The 20,839-nt window shown below is 36.3% G+C and overlaps 1 protein-coding gene across 9 annotated transcripts in view; it reads right to left on the reverse strand.

The window, feature by feature from the left end:
* The window catches only part of UBE3A (ubiquitin protein ligase E3A), a 96,931-nt gene extending 76,430 nt beyond the window's left edge, over nt 1-20,501 (reverse strand). For 7 of the 9 annotated variants that reach the window (XM_045795337.2, XM_045795332.2, XM_045795331.2 and 4 more), the window contains exon 1: nt 20,361-20,497. The gene's annotated coding sequence lies outside the window, so the exon portion shown is untranslated. Of the gene's footprint in view, nt 1-20,360 lie in introns of all 9 variants that reach the window. The other 2 variants (XM_045795339.2, XM_045795336.2) reach the window with 1 other exon arrangement.
* Nucleotides 20,502-20,839: the final 338 nt, after the last annotated feature.

A 20,839-nucleotide genomic window follows, 5' to 3' on the forward strand; every position in this document is an offset into this window, starting at 1 on the left:
TAATCAAATTCTATAAATTTTACCTTTGAAACACCTCTTGCTTCTTTTTTTTCCTCCATCCAGACCAAAATAGTACAGACCCTCGTTACTTCACCTGGTTTCCCATTTGCCTTTATTCTTTACTTCCTGTGCTAGAATTATCTTCCCGACTTTGGTCATATCACTCTCAAGCTCAAGATATTCTATGCTTCCCCAATGCCTACAGGATAAATTTCAAACTCCACAATCATATGAGGTCCTTGTCACTGATCCCTCCCTACCCATTTATACAAGCCTTACTGCCCACTACATAATATTACTACCAGGTACTTGATGATCTAGTCCCATCACTGGATTTTTGGTTACTACATGCTGGCCATCAGTATTTCTGACTTCAGTGTTTTGTTTCTCAGGTCACTTCACTCAGAAATACTTCCCTATCCTTTGCTAACTAAACTCCATCTCCCAACAATCTACCATACCCTATTAAAAACTCTGTTCATTCTAAAGGCTGTATCTCACAGGGTTCTCTAAGATCTTCTGTAAATAACCACTGTCTTTTGGGTCTTATGATATGTTACTAACACAATACACTTATTAATTTCTACCCCGTATTTATTATTTTCTACCTTATAGCTATCTGTATACATTTATCAGTGCTTCTAGCTGTAAACTGGTTCATGGTATGGCTCATCATATCCATATTTTTATTCCCATAGTAATGGAGACTATGTTCTCTTGATACCACACATCTCCCCTCTACCAAAAAAAAAAAAGGAAGAAAAAAAAATCAGCACCCTGACAAAGCATTTTGGGCTAGTTCCAAATGGAATTCATGTATAAACAAACAAGGGTATCATTTTTGCCCAATTAACACAAATTTAATCCAATGCCAACTTAATAAAAAGTTTGAAGACCAAGCATACCAAAATAACCAAGAAAATTTCACTTTTTAATGGAAGAATAATGTCTCTCTCTCCCAAGAAACTTGTTCTACCAGAGATTAAACCACAGAATATTAAACAGTATAATTAAAATCAGTACAACTCTCAAAAATCTGACAGTATTTACTTAAAACTAAATGCATGCATACCCTAGGACTTAAAACTTCCACTCCTAAGTATACATCAAACAGAAATGAGTACCTATTTAGTGGCATGTTTAGAACAGCAATATTCTAAGTAGTCCCAATCCAAAAATAACTAAATTATCTGTCCATCAACAGCACAATGAGTAAATTGTGGTATATTCCTAAAGTGGAATACTATACAAAAACTATCATAAACTATCGATGACTACAACCAACAACATGGATGAATGTCATAAATATGTTAAGTGAGAGAAGCCAGACACAACTAAATATGATGGATTCTACTTATATAAAGCATAAAAACAAGAAAAATCTAATCTATGCTGTTAGAAGTCAGGATAGTGGCTACTCTTGGGAGAAGAGAAGTAGTAACAAAGAGTATAAGGGGCATCAGAGTTGCTGCTGCTGCTGTTTCTTGATCTGACGGCTGGCTAAACATGTGCTCAGTGTGTGAAAGGTTGACAAGCTATGTACATCTTATGTGCACTCTTCTGTATGTATATTATATTTCAATCAAGTTTATTTTAAGGCAAGGTATAAGCATTAGATAGATAGGTAAGCGAAACAAAAGGTAAGCCCAGAGATCCAAAGTATGTTAACCGTTGCTTCTTGTCAAAAAAAAAGAAAAAAAAAATATATGAAACAGCTGTTTTCAGATCTGGATAACAGGCAGTGCAGGACTGTGATCCATGAGAGAACCAACAGAAATGAAGTGAGCCCCCCCAATGCTCAGATTTCTGTCTGGAGGCACTTTCCAGTCTGTAGCCAAAGAAGGGGAAATCTAATCAGAGGACAACAGTATCACTAAAGGGAAAACCAAGAACTCAAGAGTTCCAGAGGCTGAATGGCAGAATTTGTAAAACAGAATAAGAGGAAGGCAGCTATGCAGAGAAAAGGCTCCAGAAATCCGCCACTTGGCAGTCCTTTGATTCTGCTCCTAAACCGTAAGGTAAGAGACTCCTTGAAGCTAGAGAAAGAGGAGTAGTGTGTTAAAATATTCCCCGTGCTCATACAGGACTGGGAAATCCCTAAACTCTCCCCAACCAGAGTGAAGAGAATATACTGACACTGGGGATATTTTGTAGAAAACTAAGAAGGACCATGCCTTTGTAGAAGATATTAGCCTTAAATAAAGACTTTAGTAGACACACCCTAATACAGCCTTGAGGGATCAAAGTGACCAGCAAGTTACTTAGCTGGCTGCCAAAACAAAGTTTAATACTCTAAAAAGAAAACAAAATCTAGTCACTCAACAACAGACTATTATGATGTGCAGCAACCAATAAGAAATTACTAAATATGCAAACAGGGAAATATGACCCAGGATCAAAAGAAAAACCAATCAATGGACCCTGAAATGAAGGAACTGATGCGACCAGTAGATAAGGGCTTTCAAATACTCTTATATATATGCTGAAAAATTCAAAGGCTATTTGAGTTAAGAAATGGAAAACACAAAAACAAATCAAATCGAAGTTTCAGAAATACAAACTAAGATATCTGAAAGTATTTGACACTATAGGAAGATAAAAAGGAACAATGACACAGAAAACAAAGCAAACTGAAGCACAGAGAGACCAAAAGACTAAAAATAATATGTTAATGACCTGAAGACAAGATCAAATGGTCTAACACACATGTAACTAGTGTCCCAGGAAAAACAGACCACGTAAGAGGAAGGGAAGTGATTTAAAAAATACATAGAATAATGGCTGACACTTATTTCAAATTTGATGAAACCATAAATGCACAGATCAAAAAAACAAAAACAAAAACAGAAAAACTGAATAAATCCTAAGCAGGATAATCACAAAGGAAACCAGTGATCATGAGAAAATCTTAAAAGGGGGCCAGAGAGAAAAGACTTTAGGTACAGGGGAAGGAAGATAAGTATAACCATAGACTTCTCATCAGAAACAAAAGCTAAAATGGGGCACCTGGGTGGCTCAGCTGGGTAAGCATCAGACTCTTGGTTTTGGCTCAGGTCATGATCTTGGGGTCATGGGATCAAGCCCTGCATTGGGTTCCATGCCCAGCACAGTGTGTTGAGATTCATTCCCCATCCCTCTTCCTCCTCCTCTGTTCCTGCCCCTATTCACACACGTGTGCACACTAAAATAAAATCTTTGAAAATATATATATATAAATAAATAGAATCTTAAAAAAAAACAACAAAGACTGAAAGAAAAACAGGTCAATCTAGAATTATATATCAAGTGAAAATACCCTTCAAAATATGAAGAGAAACTACTATAAATCTACCAGAATAGCTAGATGCAAATAACTAACAGCTCTGAATGTTGACAAGGACATTGGGCAACTTGAAATCTCATATACTGCTGGCAGGAGTGTAAAACAAGACAAACCAATCTGGAGAAAAGATCTGGTATTATAACTACCCTATAACCCAAAAATCACACTCCTAGGCATTTATCCAAAAGAAATCATATATATCCACACAGACTTTCAAATAATTGTTCATTTTAGCTTTATTCGTAACAGCTAGGAACTGCAAACAGTACAACAATGAAGTTACAAACAACTGATACAGGCAGTAACATGAATGAATCTCAAAAATATTTTGTTGAGTAAAACAAATCTCATACAAATTCTGCAAGGTAAACTAACATAGGATGAAAGTGATCAAAACAAGGATTGATTTAAAGAAGTCATGTGGGAACAGGAACTGTCTAGGAATGGGTATAGGTTCTATAACTTGATAGGACTTAAGTGCTGCAAAAATGTATACATTTCTCAAAACTCATGGAATGATGTATGTGGCAGATTTTATTTTCCAAAGATTGCCACCACAATATAATCCATCACACATGCTCTTTTTACAAGGTCAACACGGCATTCTCCATCAGGTGGTGGGGTCTATGTCTCTTCTCCTTTGAGTGGCCTCTGTGATTCTTTCAGTCAAGACAGTATGGTGCTCTGTGACTTACTTAACGCTAGGTCATAAAAACTCCACGTACTTCCGCCTTGCTCTTTTGAGATACTCTTAGAATTTAGCCACCACATATTGAGCAAGTCAGCCACTTGGCAAGGAAGCCAAGCAACCACATACGTATAAAGGCAACATGTAAGTGTTCTAGACCTGAACTCTAGATGAAGTCCTGACAGTCAGCATCAATCTCCAGATTTGTGAGCCATCCTTCAGATGGATCCAGCCTCCAATTATCAAGTTACAACAGTTATCAAGCCACTCTGACACGTTTGAAGCCAAAACAAGCTATGCTTTCCAGTCTCTGCACAAAGCACAGATTCATAAGCAAACTAAATGCTGACATTTAAGGGTGATTTGTCACATGGAAATAAATAACTGGAACAATATACTAAAATCAGTTAAATTCAATATACTAAAGTTAATTAATAATAAATTACTAAGTTTTAGTTGACAAGACACATGCTGAAGGATGTGGAATACTAATAACTACGACTTACTTTGAAAAGCATCAAAAAAATAAAACAAATTAATAGATGGATAGATATGACACAAAGCAAATGCTAATTGTGGAATTACATTCTACAGTTATTTCACACCTGTGTGAATCTGAGTATTTTTTCCTAATAAAATAATAAAAGTGAAATAGAGGCATTTTCATGCAAATAAAACCTGAAAGTTTTTTGGCCAACAGATTTGCACTTCAAAAATTTCTAAATTCTTCAAACCTGGGTCTACATAAAGAAATCTATACAAATCTACACAAAGTAAAGTGAAAATGGTAAGTATGAGCATAAATATCAAAAAATGTTGATAAATTTGGTTTAATAACTTGGTTTGGTATTTCTTGGTTTTTAAATTTCTTTACAAAAAATTGGCCGTTTAAAAGAAATAATTACAAATAAGACTGTGGAGTTTATAACTTATACAGAAGTAAAATATAAGACTACAATACCAAAAAGGATGACAGACGGTAAACAAATTTATACTGTATAAGAATTCTCACAATATACTCTAAGAGGTATATTTCTGAAAGTAGACGGATATAAAGTAAGGGATACTGTAAGTACTAGCACAACCACTCGTGTCAGAGGAAGAATAAGGTATAAGGTAATAGCAAAGATCAAACAAACTTCTGTAAAAATGCTCAATCCAAAAGAAAACAGGAAAGGGGAGAAAGAAGACAGATGGTACAAACAGAAACTTGGTAGTCTTAAACCCAACCATACAGTCAATTATAATAAATGCATGCACTGAACACTCAGAAAACAGGAAACTGTAAAAATCAATCAAAAAGCAAGATGCAACTATGCACTGTCAAACTAAAAGAAAGACAGTATACAGGGAAGTTGGGAAAGATACAATATTCAAACATGAATCATAACAAAGGAGGAGCGGTAATACTAACACCAGACAAAGTAGACTTTAGGACAAAGAACATTACCAGAGAATCACAGAGATATTTCGTAACAATAAAGAATCAATTCATCAAAGAGATCTAACAGTCCTAAATGTGAATGCACCTAATAGCTACAGCTTCAAAATACAATGCAAAAATGGACAGACCTCAAAGAAAAGACAGCAAGCTCATAATTACAGTGAAGGTTTCAATACTTCTCTCTTGGTAATTAATAAAATAATAAACCAAAAAACCTATAATATAACAGAAGAAATACATATATCTAATAAAGAGTTTGTATCCTGAAAAGAATAAGCAAAGCATATGGACACTCAAAAAAGACATACACATGGCCAATAAACACATGAAAACTTCTCAACATCATTCTTCATCAGGGAAACGTAAAAACCATGACACTTCACACCCTTTAGTGGGAAAATTATTTTTTTAAAATAACAAAATAACAAGTGTTAGCAAGGATGTGGAGAAACTGGAACCTTGTGATTGCTGGCAGGAATGTAAAATGGGTACCGTTACTGTGGAAAATGGGATGTTGATCCCCCCCCCCAAAAAATTAAACAGAATTACCATACGACCCAGCAATACCATTCCTAGGTATATATACCCAAGAACAAACATGCCAAGAGCTGAAAGCAAGGACTTAAAGACTTCGGTTATTTGTACACCCATGTTCACAGCAGCCTATTCACCATACCCAAAAGGAAGAAGCATCCAGTGAATGAATGGTTAAACAAAATGTGGTATTTTTGCACACAATGAAATACTATGCAGCCTTTAAAAGGAGGGGCACCTTGATGGCTCAGTCACTTGAGCATCAGCTACTTATATTAAGTAGCTGGAATAATCAAATTCTTAGAGACAGAAAGTAGAACAGTGGTCACTAGAGGCTGGAAGGAGGGGGAAGATAACAGGGGTAAGGGAATGTTACTGTTTAATGAGTATAGAATTTGAGTTTGGGATGATGAAAAAGTTCCAGAGATGAGTAAGTGATGGCTGCACAAAAACATGAATGTTCTTTATGCCACTGAAATGTACACTTAAAAGAGTTAAAATTATGGATTTTGGGGCGCCTGGGTGGCTCAGTCGTTAGGCGTCTGCCTTTGGCTCAGGGCGTGATCCTGGCGTTCTGGGATCAAGCCCCACGTCAGGCTCCTCCGCTGGGAGCCTACTTCTTCCTCTCCCACTCCCCCTGCTTGTGTTCCCTCTCTCGCTGGCTGTCTCTCTCTCTCTCTGTCAAATGAATAAATAAAATCTTTAAAAAAAAAAATTATGGATTTTATGTTATGTGTATTTTACTACAGTTAAAGAAAAAGAAACTAATGGGATACCACCACACACCAATCAGAATGTCTGCAATTTGAGAGTATCAAATGCTGACAAGGATTTGGAAGAGTTGGAACTTTCATACATTACTCGTGGGAATGCAAAACTCTGTATCTGGAAAATAATACCTTATAAATTTGAACATAAACTTGTCATGTGATCCAGTAATTACAACTTAAGGTGTTTACCCTGGAGAAATGAAAATATGTTCACACAGAGACACATGCAAAGAGTACCTTTATTCACAACAGCCTAATTCTGGAAAAAAAATCTAACGTTCACCAAAAAAATGAGAAGAAAAATGTGGCATAGCCATACTGTATTTTTAAAAAAAGTAATAAACACAAAATGGAAAAATCTCAAATACATGCTAAAGGAACAAAGCCAAAAGAAGAGCATATAACTTATGATATTATTTATATGCAATTCTAGAAGACGCAAAACATCAGTGGTTGCCCAGAGCCAAAAGGGAGAAAAGACCATTACTACTCTTAATTGTGGTAGTTGCTACGGTATACATATATGCATCAAAATACATCAAACTGTACACTTAAAAACGGGTACACTTTATAGGATATAAATTATACCTCAAAAAACTTCATTTTTTTAGTTTATGAAAACTTAATATATAAAAAGGTGGCATTTTGGGGCACCTGGGTGGCTCAGGTGGTTAAACACCCAACACTTTGTTTCAGTTTAGGTCATGATCTCAGGGTTGTGGGACTGAGCCCTAAGTCGGGCTGGGTGCTTAGCACAGAGTCCGCTTGAGATTCTCTCTCCCTCTCTCTCTGCCCCTCCCCTGCTCACACACACAGGTACTCCCTCTCTCTCCCTAAAATAAATAATCTTTGAATAAAAGAAAAAGGTGCCATTTTAAGTCAGTGAGGAAAGGATCCCTCAAGTGGTCTAGAGAATTAGCTACCCAAGTGGAAAAAAATAAAAGGTAGCTATTTGTATGCCATATCCAAAAACATGCCGAATGCAATCCAGATCTAAACCTAAATCATACCTATGCAAAAATTAAAACAGATGAGAGACCTAAATTTAGAACTAAAACTACAAAATTCTTAGAAGAAAATAGGCATAAACCTTTATGACCTTAGATTAGGCAATGGTTTCTTAAATAACACCACCAAAGGCAACGAAAGAAAAATACATAAGTTGGACTTCACCAAAAATTAAAACTTGGGTGCTTCAAGGAAACACAATCATGAAAGTGAAAAGATAACCCTACAGAATGGGGAGAAATGTGTGGTAATCATCTATCTGATAAGGGACTTGTAACCAGAACATATAAAGAATGCTTAAAACTCAATAAGAAAAAAAAAAAAAAATTAAAGTACAGCAAAGGATTTGGGTAGATCTTCTCCAAAGAGCACCAATCAGCACATGAAATGTTGTTATCATCATTAATCATTAAGCAAATGCAAACCAAAACCACAAAGAGATACCTTCACACCTGTAAAAATTACTAAAATAAAGAGACGATCAACTTTGGCATAGAAGTAGAGCTGTCAGAAACAACTTTCATACATTGCTGATGCAACTGTAAAATGGTACAGCCACTGGGAGGATTCTGGCAGCTCCTCAAAATGTTAAACAAAAATACCCTATGACCCAGCAGTTTCACTCCTAGATATATCCAAGAGCTGAATATATATGTTCACACAAAAGCTTGTATATGAATGTTCATAGCAACGTGATTCATAACCAAAAAATGGAAACAATCCAAATAGTTATCAACTGATGACTGAATGAACAGTGCATATATTCATAGTGTAATATTCAGCCACAAAAAAAATAAAATGCTGTTATATGCTACAAGCAAACCCTGAAAATACAATACTATGTAAAAGCCGCCATACACAAAAGGGCACATATTTTATAATTCCATGTATATGAAATGTACATAGAATAGGCAAATCCATATAGAAAGCAAGCAGATTAGTGGTTGTCAGAGGCTGGAGGACAGAAAAATAGGGAATGACTACTAATAGGTATAGAGTTTCTTTATGAGATGATGAAATGTTCTAAAATTAGTGGTGGTAAATATACGAAAACCCAAATATACTAAATACAAATACACTAAAAATTAATTGTATGCTTTAAAAGGGTGAATTTTACGGTATGTGAATTATATCTCAATAAAGTTGGAAACTGTAAAAACTATGCTGCGATTTTTTTTTTAAACCTCTCAAAAAAGGAAAAAAGCTACATGTATCTGTAGTTACACAGATAACACTTATTTGGTATTTGCCAGGCAATTTCATGCTTTTCTACACTTGTATTTAACAACTGTTGTTTTAGAATTAGCTAAGAAAGGAAAAGGAAACTATCATTTATTTTTGTGCTTAAAAATATAAAGCTATCTACCTGTATTTCCTCACTCAAAAATAATTCTACATACCAATATTTAAGGCAGGGAGAGGGACCAACCAGGAAATACAACAGGAAATATAAGAGGCTCTCTGGAAATATGAAAATGCTAAAATTCTTGGTTTTATGATTTATGAGAATAACCTAATATTTAAAATTGAGGCTGTGCTGCAAATCTAGGTTGTACAATCAGTTATATATAGGAAAAGAACTCTGGGATCACAACCACTGTGCACTGGAAAAGAACTGAACGCTCCAAATGACAACTGGCCCGGCCCTCCCTCTGGGTTCTGTGAACAGTTCAGAAATTAAATAAGTTATGCTTATTTACCTACCTGAATAACTACAGAAAGTACACTCATGATTGGCCAATATTAAAATGCTCTCTTCCCCCCATAAGCTATCTTTATTTAAGTGTTTTACTACATGGCTTACTAGCACTAGCACTAGCACTAGCACTAGGAGTATCTTATCTACTTGTAGATCAAATGTCATCTATGGAGATCCTTTAGAAATTCTAAATTACCAGAATTATTTCAATTTCCTGGCTTTAATGATAAACCACTCATTCTGGTCAACAATTCTATGATCTGAAAACAGAAACAAATGTGCTATACATAGTTCCAAGGGCTTACTATTGTGAAATTTTCCCCTGGGTTCTTTTTGCACTTACAGTTCACCTGAGTTCAATCTTATATAGTGCCTAACCTAAAATTAAACCTAGAATTATGCTAGCTTTCAGCCTGTGTTATACACACAAATAAAGATGTATAGTAGAAGATACTAAAATAACTAAAGGTAGGTGGGTTTTCCTTGAAATAATCATGAACACTTATTTTCAGGTTTATTATATTTCATCTGTGTATCAAATGTAGTATCTAAACTCGTAAAATCTGATTTAAGGATAACAAGAGACTGGCTTCTAATTTAACTTCAAAATGCTCTTAAGAAAACTTACTACATATAATTTTAAGTCAACTAGACTGCCTCTATTAAAAGACAGAAAATTGTTGTTCTAAAGACCAGCCATACTTGAAGGCCTTAAATAATAAAAATTGAGGGCATTTAATTTTCTATGAATGTCTAGTAAAATACCTCAAAGTAGCCTGATTATATTCTTTTGAGCAGTTACCAACTGGAATAGTATTTCTAGACCAATCAGTAGACGAACATTCATTCATTCACCCAGCACTCACAAATGCCTGAAACTGCACATTAAAAAGGAGAGAGAGGGTGCCTGGCTGGCTCAGTAAGGTGGAACATGAGACTCTTGATCTTGGGGTGAGCCCCAATGCTGGGTACAGAGACTACTTTAAAAAAATCTTTAAATAAATAAAATAGAGGCAAGCATTTACCTTTCTCATAGAATCTTCAACTCAGGAGTAAAGAAATTATTTAATTGCAGTTGAAATTATATACTTACTCAGGAAAAGCAAAATTCATTAACAGCATAATACAAGGAAGCACTAAAACCAATGAGTGCAAGGAGATTCTCAGGGAAGGCTTCCCTAAGTAATATTTGGGAATATTTAGCAACATCCTGAGACCTAAAGGATGGGTGAAATTTGTTGTTTAGCTGTATTCCAAGCAACCTGAAACACACTGGCAAAGGGTTTGGCACAGAAAGAGGTTAGAAAGCTCAAAAAACTGAAAAGGCCAATACTGTTAGATGGTTCTGCTCAATGAGGAGTGTGGAGAAAGGTAAGGCTGAAATAGTACAAAATCTAGATCATGTGGGACTTTATAAACTAATAAAGGATTCTGAATTTTACTCTAAAAGCAATGGAAAACCAAAGAAGAATTTTAAATAGAAAGTTACAAGGTTAGAATTCTATTTTTAAAAGATCACTTGAAAAGACAAGTATTTGTTCACAATCCAAAATAATTACAAACTATTAGAAATGATGGAGTTCACCCAAACTGATGGATACAAAATCAATACCAGCAATGATCAAATGTCATTAAAAAGGGATGCTATTTCCAATGCAAAAAAATTAATCAAATATCTAAGAATAAATTTAATAAAGTATGTATAAAAGGCATTTATGAAGAAAACGGCAAAATACTGAAGAATCAAATAAATAGCAAGATAAGCCATATCAGTTCTCAATTTATATATTCAATGCAATTCCAAATAATATCCCCAAAGGAATTTGATAAACTGGTTTTAAATTATTATGAAAGAATAAAAGTCTAAGAGCCAAGACAGTTCTGAAAATGAATAAAGGGGAGGCCTGTACGCTCAGATTTCAAAGCTTAATATAAAAAGCTTATTTAAAATAAAACAACGTAGTACTGGTGTTTTTTAAAAAAGAGAAAGACAAAAAAAAAAAAAAAAACCAAAAACACCAAAGAAACTAAAATCAAACCCAAGCACATGGCAGATAATACAGATGACAATTACAAAATAATACAATAATGGGGGAAGAATTCAATACTTAATGTTGGGACAAGTCACTTATCATATGAAAAAAAAATACGATTCCCAACTCCCTCCATAAATGCAAAAACAAAAACAAAAAACATAAACCTCTCAACTATTAGCGGACAATATGAAGAATTTTTGAACAAAAAATTCACATCATAAAGGAAAAGGCTCATGATTTCAACACTGAACGTTGAGATTCTATATCCCAAAAGAGAAATACCATAATAGGCAAACAGCAGTATTTTATCCGTATTCTGATAACTTTCATGGCTGCATTATAAAAGAAGGTTGGATGAGATGAGTCAAGGTCCTTTACAACATAAATACTGTATGTTAATGTCTCATTCTTTTTAAAACAATTCTTTAATTTATAAACACTTAAAAGATGCCCAAAATAATAAAATCCATTTACCCACCATTTACACCATTTAATGTAAATTAAAATGAGGCATATTAAAAAAAAGTTATCATTTCACATGCATCAAGTTTGCAAAAATTTTCAAATAGGACAATCCCAAGCGAGGGCTAGGATGCTGGAAAACAAAGTGCGCATATAAAGTATACACTAGCATAATGATTTTAAAGAATTTAGAAATATATAGTAAAGTCAAAGTTATTCACAACCTATTCCCAGACAATTCACTTTCATGAATCTTCCTAAACACCTACACCAAAATATGTGTAAAAGCAACCACTGCAGCATTATTTATGGTAACAAAAAAGGAGATAACTCAAAATATCAATCAATAGTGAAATACATACATTTTATATATCCATACAATGGAGTACCATACAACAAATTGAATGAACAATACATATATCGTATTATCTTAAAAAAATGCTAAGTTTTTTAAAAAAAGGAATCTGATGAAAAATTATGTACAATATAGTACCATTTTGTAAAAATTTAAAACACAAACACTTATCACTTATGGATACTTGTACAGGGACACAGTAAAAGTATAAACAAGAATACGATGTATACTCAAGAGCCTCAGGATAGTTATTACCTTAAAGAGGGTGACAGGACTGGGAAAGATTGGGAGGACATTGCTGTAAGTGAATACCTAAGACTGCATTTACTTACCAAAGAATCAAAAGTAGCAGAATTTATAGCTCTGGATGGTGTGTTTTTCCTATATTATTTACTGTAAGTTTTAAATATTTTATAATTAAGATATATACATATATTCAAAAAGAAAAAAATGAATATATATTATATAAACTGAATATTACCTTGGAGATCATCTAACCCAACGTACTTACTTTATTAAAGAAAACACATCAGAATAAGAATATAGAATGAATACTATTGTACTCACGGCACTTTTAAACATATGCTACAATGTCTAAAATAGCAAAATAGCACTTAGGGGAATTAAATCTTGATCACTTAAGAGACTTGTAGGCCACAGTGATCAGCCTCAATTTCTCAAAATCTGATGTCAGCTAGAAATATGGAGAACACAACAAACACACCCCTCCTAGGAAAGCCTTGTCAAATTCAGCACAGGCAGAGGCAGCAAAGTGGGGCTGTAATACAGGTATGTCTTTGGCCCACTATCCAGGCTGACTCCTAGTCCTTTATCTACTTAAAATTAGTTAAAAGTTCTGAAGCCTAGAGGATTTTGTTCCTGATGATTCTTATTTATCAGCCCACAGCAGACACCTAAAAGTAGTCCCGAACTGGAAAGCAGTTCATTCATCAGGCACTTACAAATACATAAAACTGCACGTGAGAAGAAAAAAAAAGAGACACACAGAAATTATTCTCACTGAATCTTCAATCTAGGAAGAAGGATTTAATTTCAGTTGAGGTAAGTGACTTACCTATCTTCCAGTTGAGATCCAACTATTTTTAAGTTCACCCCTCCTTGCCTTTCATTTAGTCCAAAAGATGGAAGAGGAGTTTTAGGTGGGGTGAACTGACTCCCTACTGAGTTAGATGAGACCATAACACTTCACTTTTTCATTTGAAATACAGTACACTGGGCAGTAATTAAAGAAATATACAATAATATATGGAATGCAGAAATTTAGTTTTGTGTGTTTAAAAGACTAAAGTTAGCTTGTTTTTTCTAATACATCTTCCTTAAGTGTTCTCATTTAAACACTATGGTCAACTTTTAAGCACTTCCATTCTGTCAGGCACAGTGTATTCCTACTTTAGCTACCAAACTTTATCCGTTTAATTTTCTATTTTCCCTCTCTGTTCTTTAAACATGTTTAATGTGTCCTAGTCCATTTCAGGCTGCTAAAACAAAATACCACAGACTGGGTGGCTTATAAACAGAAACTTATTTTTCAAATATCTGGAGCCTAAGAAGCCGAGTATCAAGGTGCTGGCAGATTCGGTGTCTGGCAAGAACCAGCCTCCTGGTTCACAGACAGCTGTCTTCTGGCTGGGTCCTCATATGGCAGAAGAGTCAAGGGAACTCTGAAATCTTTAATAAGGCACTAATCCCATTCATGAGGACTCTACTCTCATGATTTAATCACCTCAGGAAGGCCCCACTTCCTAATACCATTACAATGGGTGTTACAATTCCAAACATGAATTTTGAGAGGCCATAATCATTCACTCTATAGCAGTATGTCACCGACATAGCAAAATGTGTAAGAAATTGAATATGAATGAAGCAGCTTAAGTAATCAGGGAAATTTTCCATTTCTTAGAAGCTCTAAATTTAGAATATCTTAAACAGCATAGTTTCTATCACCAACATGGAACATGATGCACTGGTCAGCCCAAGCCCACTTCAGAAAACTAGAAAAGAAAAATGTTACCCAATTATTTTTTGTGTGAAATGGGATTTATTGATCAGTATACACATCACATACAATAGGTGCTCAAAAGACATGTATTTCCCCCCAAACAAAAACTTTATTTAACAAAGGTAAATACAGTACTGTATGGTGACTAACATAATATAATAAAAAATCATTATTAATAAAAAAAAAAAAAAACAAAGGTAAACATTCTTATTTATGGCACACTATAAGGTATCAATATTAGCACATAAACACACAGAGACACAATAAATAGAATTCATAAGAAAAAATACTAAAATAATTAATAAGCTGGAAATACCCATATTTCACCCTATGACCCATTAGCTTTATATAGAAAACTCTGGTGGGCATTTCATCTTTTCCCTTCCAAAGAACAGGATTATGCTTTACATCTGGTAAGAGAAAGGAAGTGTTTGTTGGCCATATGAAGAAATTCCCATAGTGGTAGCTGCAGGGCTAGAATTATCATCTCAGAAGAAAATAAAGAGCACCAGTTTTAAAGATGGAGCTAAAGAGTGCAAGGAGATGACAAAATGTGACATTTGTCCATACTGAATGGTAGATACATGATTATTACATTATTCTCTGGACTGTCTGCATATTTTAGAGGGAAAATTCAGAATTTATTCTGCATCACAAAGAATATAAAGTAAATAGGTTAGGATAGTAGTTACAGGCCACAAAAGCAATTCTAAGACTACCTTCTCACATCCAAGAATAGAAGTCTATTATATTAGAAGCTGGAAACGGATAAGGTATTGCTTTTGATACAAGGAGAAAGTCATCACATTAAGAACAAAGAGTTACAAGCCTGCATACCACAAAGACACAGGTCAAAAAATTTTTTCATGTTTTATTTCTGTAATATAAAAGGATATGTGCTTGACTAACCTCAATTAGCCCCGAAGGGTACAGATGGTCAACGTCTATAACACACTTAACTGTTAAGAGTCACCATATTAAGCTCCATATTGGCCAGCCAAGAGTTTCATTTAAGGAACATTTCATCCTACTTGTATAGTAAGTGTTCAGGGCTCAAATGCAACTTCTATGCTTTTTATTTGTGGCATAGATGCTGACTTCAGTAAAGTCTTATACAGGATTCTTTTCTATGATCCACACGTGATATCTTATAGATTCTAGCAGACTTCCTAGGATGGAACTTCTGGAATAATCTTATCCAATAAGAATCTACGTCTCCAAAACCCCTTTTCCTTTCAGGTCAACCTTATGATTAACCTGCCATTTATCAAATTAACAGGAGAGGTCAAAAGTAAAGCAAATTAGGGTGCCAGGGTGGTTTAGTCGGTTAAGCGTGTGCCTTCAGCTCAGGTCATGATCCTGGAGTCCTGGAATTGAGTCCTGTGCGGGGCTCTCTGCTCAGCGGGGAGTCTGCTTCTCCCTCTGACCCTCCCCCCGCCTCGTGCTTTCTTTTGCACTCTCTCTCTCAAATAAATAAATAAAATCTTAAAAAAAAAAAAGTAAAGCAAATTACAGAAGGGGTCTAAGGATTAATAATACTGAATAGAGCATCACTAATTATCAAGATCTATTGTTTATTTCAAATGTAGTTAACAAATTTAAAATAAACTCACACATTAAATATTTCCCAAAACAATACTTCTGAAAGTATGAAAAGGTTAAAAATGTTTATAGAGAAAAGCATGAAAATATACCAAGGTTCCAATCACTTGTTTACCACTAACTAACTTTTCTTGAACAAGTCACTAAGTCACATATAAGGTCATTTTATACAGTATTATTCTACTTTTTTGAGAATAAGCACATCTGAAAAACAACCCTTTGAAACAGACCAAGTAAGTATCACCTTCATTTAACAGAAGTTAACAGAACACAGGCTTTGAAAGATAAATGACCTGCTCATGACCAGCTAGGAAGCTAGATTGGAAGGATGAACCCATGATCTTCTGACACCAAAGTTAGTGCTTCCTCATCAGTAGTTCTTGGTGGCTTTTGTTCACTGAACCTGTTGAGAGTCTGAAACTTAAAATTTATATATAATTTTAGGGAGTTCACAGTCATGAAGCTTAGAAACAAATGCCAGCTAAATCTCACTTAGAAAAAGGAATATTAAAAAAAAAGGTATTAGCTTTATTTCATTCTCAGATTGTCCTCAAACTTTAAAAAAAACTTCATTTTGACTTATTATCCATAATGATGTTTACTTATTTATGATAACTTAGATCAAAGCACACTACAGGTAACATTTCTGAGAGTAAATGAAAATTAAAGTTGGCAAAGAAATTTATTATCTCTATTAGTAAGTTATTTCACTTAAGAAATTATATAGCATCTTTAAGTATTTTATACATCTGTTCTGGACATAGAATATGTAAATTAACACCATTTCTATTTACTGTAATTTTACTTGACTTCCTTTATTAGAAGAAAAAGCCCCATTTCCTGCACTAACTGTTATGCTCAGAAAAGGCGCAATGATGGCATCTTGTAAAGTCTGCCTCCTAGCGTAGAAAACATTCAAATGAAGCAAACTACTACTCTCAACAGGTAGGACAAAACACGCGCCATTGTATACAAAGAGTCCTGAACTCTAGTCCAGAGACTCAGACTGTGGTTCTGGCTCTGCCACCTGGATGACTTTAAGAAAATCATTTTAAAGCTTTGTACTTCAATTTCTTCATGTGTAAAATGAATGGAGCGACTGGCCTCAGGAACAGTCCTACTCAGGTTTGAAACTTCTATAAATCTAGAACCAGATGACAGAATGATAATCACCCCAGAAAAACATCAAAGTATTTATAGGAAACTGCCAAGTAATTTTTTTTTTCATACCCATTCACACACACACACACACACACACACACACACACACACTATGTGCCAGATTTTGGATTAGAGTAGGACCAAGGTAAAAATATAAAGTATTTCACATATGCCAAATAGTTGTATAAAGAGGTAAAAACAACATTTTTTAGAATAGCAGCCGCAGGTGGGGAGTGTTGAGTCCACAGAACTTCCCTAAGACTGGAAGAGCACAGAAAAATGAGGTTCCATTACGTGACAGGATTTCACAAAAAATGGTGTTGAGAAAGTCACTAGATTATAAGCTTCCAAACAACAGACATGATTCTTGTCTTTGTAGCTCCTACACCTAACCCAGCTCATAGCAGTCACAGTAGGTACCCAATAAATGTTGACTATTTACTGATAACTAATTCATCCATATGCTGGCAACACACTTTCTGATAAACACTAGGAGTCCGTCCATGCCCTTGAAGAGTTCGTTCACAGCTAGTGAGAATGAAAACAATGTAAAGGATAACATGCTAGAGTTCACTGAATGTAAGGTGCTTTGAGAACAAAATAAATAACAGGGTAGGAAGACTTCAAATGATAATACTTATTAAGGGCCTATGTGTTAGACATTTACAAACTCTAATCCTCAAAACAACTCTGAGTTAGTTTCACTATCCCATTTTACAGATGACAAAACTGCAGCTCACCAAGACTAAGCAACTTGCCAAGATCAGACAACTAAGGTGAGCCCAGAATTAAAAATGGGATCTAATTCCAAAGCTATTTTCACTGCACATACTGCAATGTTTTTGAATTTATCTTTACATTTGCAGTGGGGGGAGTCAAAATCAGCCAAAATTCTGTTATCCTGAATTATCCTGAAAAGAGAAAATTTGTCTTCACTCATAAAAATCAAAAAACTTTTTAACAGCTCCATGTGTATTTAACGTAATGTCTTCATGTTTTGACCAATACAAGTTTAGGTCTAAACAAAAATGTGCAACACGAGAAGACCATAACCAGCAATCATTTAAGAAAATAAACATTTGTAAATATTTCAAGTGCTTGGGTTGAAAAATTTAGATATGATCCACAGTTTTGGATTATCCTACTGACTGCTTATTTGAAACAGCAAATTTCTTCACACGGGGGGGGAGGGGGTTGGAGGGGAGAGAAGATCATTTTTTTAATAATAATTTTTTATTATATTATGTTAGTCACCATACAGTACATCCCTAGTTTTTTATGTAAAGTTCCATGATTCATTACTTGCATGTAACACCCAGTGCACCATGCAATATGTGCCCTCCTTAATACCCATCACCGGCCTATCCCAATCCCCCACACCCCTCCCCTCTAAAGCCCTCAGTTAAGAAAGATCATTTTTAAAATGACTTAAAGTTTAAGAAATACAACTGATTAAAGGTTAAATATCCAAGATACTCTAAGTACCCAATAACTCTTATTAGATGAACTGAACAAGTGGGATGAGAATGTGTCTTCCTCACACTTCTAGTAAGTATACTTAAGAAGATATTTTTTAAGCCATGAAAAAAAAATGTACAATTTAAGAGAGGTAAAATAAAAACGGCTTACAAAATCTCTACAAAGAAATCAAAGCACTGTAAGTTGTATCTCTGTGTAAAGTTAAACTCCTCAGGAACTAGGCAATGTCCAGACAACAGTGTACATAACACTTAGCATACTAATGCTAGTTAATAAATATTGATACAAAAAGACTTTCTTAGTTTCCAATTCTAATTTTGTAAAGAGAGGGTCATTATTTCTTGAATCTGTTTCTTGCTTTTGTTGTGATTACTACTTTCTTTAGAGGGCTTCTGGGTCATTCTTTGGGCTTATCAGCACCATCATTAATACTGTATTCATTTTATTACAAATGTGGTAAGTAACTCAGATTTATAAGCAAGATCTAATTCTAAAACTATTTCCACTACACATACCATGGCAAAAATTTAATTTTTTATCTTCCTAAATTCTAAACTTTTTTACCTGGTTTACACAGTAATCTACTAACTAAGAGTACTCACTACTCAGAGGTTATGAAGAGGTTATGAAGTAAATACTTCTCATCCCTCTTGTCTAATTCACTCAAGATTTACTGGGTATCTACTGTGACTCTGACAGGTAACTTTTTAACAGTTACACTTCCAAACTTTAGGTCATTTCCATTTCAAGCCCCCTTCCACCACCACCCCCCAGAATATTCTGGAATAATTTCCTGCTTCTTTCAATACTGCAGGCAGTGGAATTCTCCAAAATTATGGGTCATATCTATATTCCCTCATCATTTACGGAGGGTAACTCTGGATTGTAAATCTCATTTTGCTATTCGTTTACATTTTCAAAAGCACCCTAGCCACTTAATAAATATCCCAGACAGATTTAGTAATGCTTCTATTTTAGTATTACCATAGGACGTTTTTAAAAATTCAGAGACTAAATTATCTTTGAAAGATTCTAAGCTCAGTGTCTATGTTAAAATTATTTCTAACAATTTTATGGACTAAAGCATTAGCCAACATTCAATTCTGACTTTACCAACAAAACCTCCACGCCATAACGAAGAAAGAGTCCTTTTCATTTTCTCAACTGAAAAGGGAAAATAATAAAATGCCAACTGTTTGCAGGTTTGCATTTAAAAGAATCTCTGGCAAACCCGGTAGCTCACGTTTAATTTGAAAAGGCCGATAATCTGTGAACACAACCCTTGGGCTTGATTTCCCACTTCATCCGTCCTCCCTCCCCACCAGTCTACCCCCAAAACCCCAATCCACCAAAGCACACGTCTAAGCATTTTTCACCAACAGGGCCAAAACCTCGAAAAAAGAGCTCCCCTTGGAAGGAAAAGGCCAGCCCTACCCTGCCTGGGCCCAGGCCTGCTCCGCGAGCTCCGCTCCAAGGAGGGCCAACTCTCGACGCCCTGCACGCCCCGCCCCGGGCCCGCTCGCGTCCCCTTAGGCGACAAAACCCTCCCTCCGGCCCTCAGCCAGGACTGACAGTTACGGTAGCAGCACCCGCTGCTACCAGAGGCCTACTTCTGGCACCGACCCCTCCAAACCATGCGCCCCCAAACACTCTCCGTGGCGCGGGTTGGGAGCGTCCCTACCTTGTCCAGAGCCAGCCCCGAAGGGTGGTTTGGGCGACAGACAGAAGGGAAATGCCGCCCAGCCTCCCCGGCCCAGGCCCGGTTCTCGGCCAAACTGACCTGCTGTCGCCCCCGCGCCTGGGCTGTGGCCCTCGCAGCAGCGGCTGCCTCACTGGTCGCAGTCGCCCTCGCTCGCCGCCTCCGCCCGCCACCGCCTCGTTCCCTTTCGCTGCCTCCACCGCCGGGGCTCATGCGGGACCCGCGCTTCCTTCTCCGGAGACTAAGGCCGGGAAAGGGGGCGCCGGGGCCGCAGAAAACCCCGCGCTCGTCGCCAGCCGCTGCTCCGCCGCTGCCTGTCCCCACTGGGGAGCTGCGGGGCCCGCCGAGCCGGGGCTAGGCTGCGAGCTGCTCCGAGCGCGACCCCAAGGAGGAGCCGAGGGAGGCGCCGCTGCCCGCGGCCGTAATCGTTGGGTCCGCAGAGATGAAGCTCAAGTCGAAGGCGGCAGCGGAAGGCGAGCGCCCAGGCCAGCGGATGGCTAAGTGGCAGCGGGGTGCGCGAGCGGGAGGAAGGCGGTGTGTCGAGGTTCTGGCGAAGGGGA

The sequence above is a fragment of the Ursus americanus genome, chromosome 28 (genome assembly GCF_024610735.1).
Source record: "Ursus americanus isolate L20-20 chromosome 28, mUrsAme1.1.p, whole genome shotgun sequence".
In the NCBI taxonomy this organism is placed as follows: Eukaryota; Metazoa; Chordata; class Mammalia; order Carnivora; family Ursidae; genus Ursus; species Ursus americanus.